At 38.1% G+C, this 7,109-nt stretch overlaps 1 pseudogene; it reads right to left on the reverse strand.

Annotated features, from left to right (window-relative positions):
• Positions 1-668: 668 nt before the first annotated feature.
• On the reverse strand, positions 669-4,098 carry LOC140235776 (uncharacterized; annotated as a pseudogene).
• Positions 4,099-7,109: the final 3,011 nt, after the last annotated feature.

Raw genomic sequence — 7,109 nt, forward strand, 5'->3', positions numbered from 1 at the left:
AAACAGAATCGAAATCGGGTAAGAAATGGCGAAGGAGTAGCATTTCGTAGCAAAATGTACAAAACAGGTCAAAAATCAAGGTCAAAGGTCAAAGAAGTCAAAGGTCAAAATTCTGTGTAGAAGTTTTGAAGCCCTCACCTAGTGCCATCACATAAGGCAAACAGAATCGAAATCGGGTAAGAAATGGCGAAGGAGTAGCATTTTGTAGCAAAATGTACAATACAGGTCAAAAATCAAGGTCAAAGGTCAAAGAAGTCAAAGGTCAAAATTCTGTGTAGAAGTTTTGAAGCCCTCACCTAGTGCCATCACATAAAGCAAACGGAATCGAAATCGGGTTAGAAATGGCGAAGGAGTAGCATTTTGTAGCAAAATGTACAATATAGGTCAAAGGTCAAGGTCAAAGGTCACGACTGAAATTCTGTGTAGAAGTTTCAAAGCTCCCATGTAGTGCTATCATATAAAGCAAACAGAATCAAAATTGGCTTATAAATGACAGAGAAGTAGCAAATTGAAGATTTTGATCACACACGGACGCACACACGGACGGACACACGGACGGACGGACAGACGGACGGACGGACACACGGACACACACACGTACGGAGCCCGTTTCATAGTCCCCTGCTCGAACTCGTTCGGCGGGGACAAAAAAACCCAAATTAATAGCATCAGGATATTTTTTCATCTATACACCTTTCGTAGAACCTACCAATATAGATCGCAGTTCCAAACTTCGACCACTTCGATAAGAGCATCCGATGTATGAAATCCGCCTCGTCCTGGTCAAGGACACTGACCAAATGAGAACTGGCATGGATGCTGGTTTTACAAAGATTCTCAACGTCATTCCACGACTTGTCATCAACAGAGGTGAAGTTGTAGCAGTTTACCCCATAGGCATCCCATCCTGGTGGACAAGAGTGGTTTGCTGTGGAACCTATTGGCCAACCTACCCCAAAAACAAAAAAACAAAACAAAAAACCCACTACCAAATAAAACATAAAATGAGTTCTGCTTTCCAGGCAATATCAAGGGTTATAAGTATGTGTGACCCGCTACAACAAAAGGATCGGAAATTCGAGGGGGGTCGAGTTTCTGAAAATGGCATGACATTTTCCCCTTAAACAACTCATAAAAGTATACGTTTGCGGAGATATTGGTGATTTCATGAAACCAAGTCGAGTGCACGTCTAGGGAATCGGCGTTTCGGGAAAACCTCCTTCAAAGTTTTTTTTTTTTTTTTTTTCTGACGCAATGGTGACCAAGGGCAGACTGTAAGACAGTGTTTACCTCCTGACATTAATAGAAGGTCTGCTCATAGCAACGTCGATACTATGACGGGCCTTAGGTGATGGAATTCAACCAAATCATACAATTATACAGCTATGGAATGGATGTCATGTTGTAACCAATCAGAACGTAAGAAATCGTACAACTATGCAACTGTTCAACTATGCAACTGTGCAACTGTGCAACTGTGCAACTGTGCAACTGTGCAGCCCTAGAATGCATGTATGGTTGTCACTCTGTCGGGTCGAAGTGCCATTAATCGAGCAACTGTACGTCCCTGTATACATTACAGAACGCCTGTCGGGTTTTTGTAGGCTATAAACTACTGAACGTACAAATGATGGCTACAGATCTAGGATATCATGTGGCTTGGTTTGTCTACCATTACGAGTAACTACGCTTTTAAAATACACGTTATATACAGGATCAGGACTAAGCCTGTTTGCCTTTGGAATCAAATCAAAATACTGGATTATAATTTTTTTATGAAACGCACAAGATTCTTTAAATGCTTGATACTGAATCTGTTAAATAAACTTTCCGTATGCAAAGTACTGGGGTTGCCATTGGGCAATTGACCACCTAAATGTTTCTGCCTTTCTTCCATAAAAATGGGGCAAACAATGATGTAGTGAAATTCATCCCCTCTAACTTTTAAATCACAACATGGGCATTCAAGATCACTGTCCTCTACATTTGTTTTAAACATCCCATTATTGATTGGTAAACGGCGTGATCTACACCTGAAACGACACAGCAAAATTGCATCCCGTCTGCTAAGTGTTAACAAATAATTTTCGAACAATATGTCTGTCTTGAAAATTCGATAATTAATACAAACACTATTAGACCATATTTTTGACATAATATCCTGCTTAGCAATATCACTTAATCTAAGCTTGAGAGCATTAATGATCCAGGTATCACTGAGCCCTTCTCCTTGTCGCTGCCACACTTGCCCTAGACTAGCATCATTTAAAATACTTGCTATGTATGACAGCCATTTTGACAACATGGGGTGTTGTTGCGATTTTCAATTGACCTTGAAATATTATATAGTCTGAATGTATATTTACAATGACTTCCCTTTACTATCTTTACCCAAAAACCTATCATTCTACACTTAATGTGAACTTCAATATATATGTACGGCCTGTCACACCATGAACCATTCAATCAGGTGTATATTTATTTACCTTAAGGATGGATCTTAAGAATTTCCGATGGACAATTTCAATTTTACTAAAATTTTCAAAGCCCCATACCTCACATCCATACAAAAGTACTGGAAGAACTAAATGGTCAAATAACGCACATTGAATATCTAGCGGTAAACTTAGCCTTTGTGCTTTAAATGATAGCGAGAAAAGGGCTTTCCTAGCTTGGATCACCTACTTAGAAATTGCCTTGTTGAGACTCCCATCGTAATTAAGCTTCACTCCTAAATATACAAAATCATGGACAACATCAACGGTATCATTTTCATACTTAAAAATGGGGTAATTGCGAACCTTTCCCCCAGAAAATATCATTATCTTTGTTTTATTTGTATTAACACACAATTTCCATCCCTTGCAGTTATGAAGACAGGGCATGTAAGGCTGACTGAAGTTCTTCTGAACTCTCTGCCATTATGAGAGAGTCATCTGCATACAATAATGAAAAAAAAATTATAGAAATGTCAGCGTCTGTCACATTATCAAGATGGGCTGAGCAAACCTCATCGCATAGACAGTGGAGTCCTTTAAATTTCCTTTGAATATACCTAACAAAATCATTGAGATAAATTGCAAACAGCAGGGGAGATAAGTTATCACCTTGCCTTACCCCAATATCACATGGGAATGGTTCTGAAGTAATACCAGCAGCTGACACACTGGACTTGGCAGAATTATACATGTTTTTGATTACTGAGAACACTTTGCCTTTTACTCCTGATTGGACTAGCTTGTACCAATGGGACATCCGATCAACCGTATCGAAAGCTTTTTTTTTTTTTTGAAATCTACGAAGGCACAATAAATCCTCTTCCTACCAGATAGGTATATCTAACAGTGCCTTCTTTGCAAAAATATGGTAGAATAACCGGCTCGAAATCCTGCCTGTTCCTCACCGAGCTCTGACTTATCTTGAAAGAACAATGTAATCCTCCGATTCAATATTGAAGTAAATAGTTTCCCTAGGCATCTTAGGAGGGTTATACCGCGGTAATTATCTGGATCCGTATCTGATCCTTTATTTTTGAAAATAGGAACAATTAGACCAACACTCCAGTCATGGGGCACTATTCCACTTCTTAATACAATATTAAAAATTTTGGTTATTACTTCAAAGCCATAACCAATGAATTTTTAAAAAACTCATTTCTAATTTGGTGTGTACCACATGCCTTATCATTTTTCAATTTTTGTATCATGGTAACAACCTCTTCAGTAGTGATGGGTGCATTCAATTCATCTGTCTCATGCTGGGTTTGTACATTCTCTCTAGGCTGAACTGCATTCAAGCCCTGGAAGTGATGCACAAAATCAAGTACAGAAACCTTATTGGTTTTCGTCTTTTTAAGTCACTGCTCAAAATTTTCCAGAATTCCTGATGCTGGGAATTATTTATTTTTTTGGTGATATTCTGAGACTATCTTGAAGAGATCTATTCAATAAATTCCTCTTTTTCCTAAGCGACTTCTTATATGCTCCTGCTGCTTTAGTACCATAACAATGAACATAATTAACCTTGGGTGCTTGTGACCTCAAATACCCCTGATGGATTTATTAAACTCTTGGTGCCATGGACTACATTCCTGTCCATAACTCATACTGGGATCAGGGGTTCCTGACCTACCAGTCTCCTAGAGCAGGTGTAGACGTTATGCCAGTTTCCCCTTTCTATTGAAATGACTCCTTGTGCAACAAATTTTCGAAGGACAAACATAATATTAGATCATCAAATGCTTTCCGTTGACTTCTTATTAGCATCAATTTTCATTTCTGTCATTTTCCTATGTATACATTCCTTCAAATCAAAGAGAGAGAAAGAGAGAGAGAAAGGAGGCGAGAACATATGATAATTCACCACATTTTAAGCAAAGCAATGACTAAAACACACAAAAAAACCTTCAAAACATGGAGGTGCTTTTCCTCTTTGTTCTGTGGTAAACGGAAATGCGGTCTGTTATTTGTTGCGTCAATGCGTTGGGGCGCGTTGTGTCCATGCCAATGGCGCAGTGTGCGTGTGGTTGGCATGGGCACAACGCAACTGTTATTTTTATGGGATAAGATGACGCAGATTTAATTGATTCTTGACTTTTGACTTTGACTTGTGAGACAAATGCACGTGGACATAGTCTCTGCGAGCTCTTTGATGTCTTTAATCAAAAGTTCGACTATATTTGTTATTCTGTATAGAGTCTAGTTATCCTGGCGCATTGGATGCATCCTGGCGCATTGGATGTACGCATGAGGATAATACTGAGTGACGGAGTTTATACATGTATGATATAGGCAGACTGAGACTGTTTGATTAGTTCAATAAAATCTACGCAACGTCAACTGGAGACTGTCAGCGTCATCATTAACCCGGCTTACAACAGTTCCAACAGAGGACAGTCATACATGGCCAGTTTCGACTAGGGGCCTAAATTCAAAATGTGTAGATGGTATAAGTTCACGAGAGTAACATTCTCATTCAACAACTTAACACTGTGTTAGAAGAATTTGAATTTGATTGTACAAAATACCCCCCCCAAAAAAAAAATAATAATAAAATGAAATAAAAAAAAGAATGAAAAAATAAAAAAAAAAATAAACAAAAGGTATTTAATGTGGTTTGTCTCAGTGGCATTGTTCTCGTATGGAATATGGAATATCTCTCGTATGGAATAGCTGTATAATTTCATGAACAGTGTTTTGATATTGTTTGTTTCTGACAGTAATACTGCCCCCCCCCCAAGGAAAAACGCAATATCTACATCCAGCTCTATTTCTCAACAACCGAGATATTCACCATTTTATATTTTTGCCAAAGCCCCTGGAAAATATACTCTTTTGAAAAATTCCTTCATTGTGGAATTTTAGTCCATCTAGCTACCAATTTTCCTGGAAAATATTATTTTGTGTTTGTTTTGTTTTTAAGTTATTGATGAAAATGTAGATACTTTGCCTTTGGGGAAACCCCATGCAATTGACTGATTTCCCCAAGGAAAAACGCAGTATCTACAATGGAACGAATTTCCCCAAGGAAAAACGCAGTATCTACAGCGGAATGACTAGGATTACTCTTCTGTCAAAATTATGTATGCATGTATACATCATTGTACAAGTATTCATGATGCACCATCCTCAACCTTGGGCCCATTTGTGCCCTGATTACAGAGCAGGCTTCATAACATTAACAAATAACAGATATTTCTTGGAACGTTTTGCTTTTTCAGATTGCAGCTCAAACCTAAAGAGTAAAACATTCCCAGACCGATCTGGCTGTAACGTTGCGTGTTTAATATGAAGCTTGCCAGGGATGTAATGTGCTGCTACATGGCCTAGCCGCTAACTAGCATCTAGATCTAGATCTGTACAGTCTAGGCTAGAGTCTGTCTAGACCAAAATAAATTTCAATCGGATGTCTGGACCTAGATCGATCTAGACTAGTTTTTATGTACCGTTTATTCTAGGCTGGCTACGTAGTAGGCTACACGAGTGTACAGCCTCAGGCTAGCTACATGTAACGTTACTCGTATGCACGATACTGACAGAAAAAAGAAAAATAGCCTAACACTTAGAAGGTTTACTTTAGTCTATTAAGCCCTGCACGAGACAGGACTCTTTAATTAGAAAAAAAAATGCATCTAGGTCTAGATCAAAGTTACATTCGCTCTCTAGGCCTATTCCTTCTGGATCAAACCAAAGTTTCTTTTTTATGTCATGTAGGGCCTACATTTGTAATGTAACTATTTTTACTTGTAAGTTGTAACGTTAGCATGCAGCATGGGATCATGCATGCATTTTACGCAATCCATGTCTCACTAGTGTTTGGGTCTAGATAAGAATTAAATAGAAATTATTCTTAACTGTCTCTATTTTGTCCATTTACCTATTTTTCACATAATCTATTGTCAGCTATTTAGACCCTCTAATTTTAAGACAGTATGGTATGAAGTAGATAATTGAACATTGACACTTCACTAGACTCAGGATTCTAAGTGGTTAAGTTTTAGTTTCAGACTTCTTACTTAGTTTTATAAACAGGCCTGCCCTATCATTAGGCCTATTCTAGTCCTACACTAGATCTTTCTTTAGACTTTCGGAATACGGACCCTGAAAGTTCTGGTTAAAGTTAAGTCTAACGTTAGAAAAGAGACGAAAGACTCAAACGTTTATGACTGTCTAACTTTAGACAAGTCTTAGATTTAGACTTAGATCTACAGGGTCTAACATGTTACATAACCTGACGTTTATCCAACACAACACAAATAGGTCTAGATCTATTGCCTTTCGCCGAAACTTTCGGATTCGGAGCATGAGGAATTTTGACTAGGGTCTAGGCCTAACAAAGTTACTTCACAACAAGTTAACATTGAAATAGTACGGAAGATGTTCATCATCGTGGTAGAATATGAAAGAATAAAGCTGATCGTTTGTCACACGAAGCGAGGTAAACACAAATGTATGCATTTGACAAACGATGAGCTTTATTCTTTCAATATTGAAATAGTTTTGAATAACTTACTCATTATCTGCAGATAATTTTTCTTGAGGGCTAGGCTCACGAGTAATTTTCCTCACGACAACATTTTGTTTTAATCCAAGTACACACTCCCACTGTAT

Source organism: Diadema setosum, chromosome 12 (genome assembly GCF_964275005.1).
Source record: "Diadema setosum chromosome 12, eeDiaSeto1, whole genome shotgun sequence".
Lineage (NCBI taxonomy): Eukaryota > Metazoa > Echinodermata > Echinoidea > Diadematoida > Diadematidae > Diadema > Diadema setosum.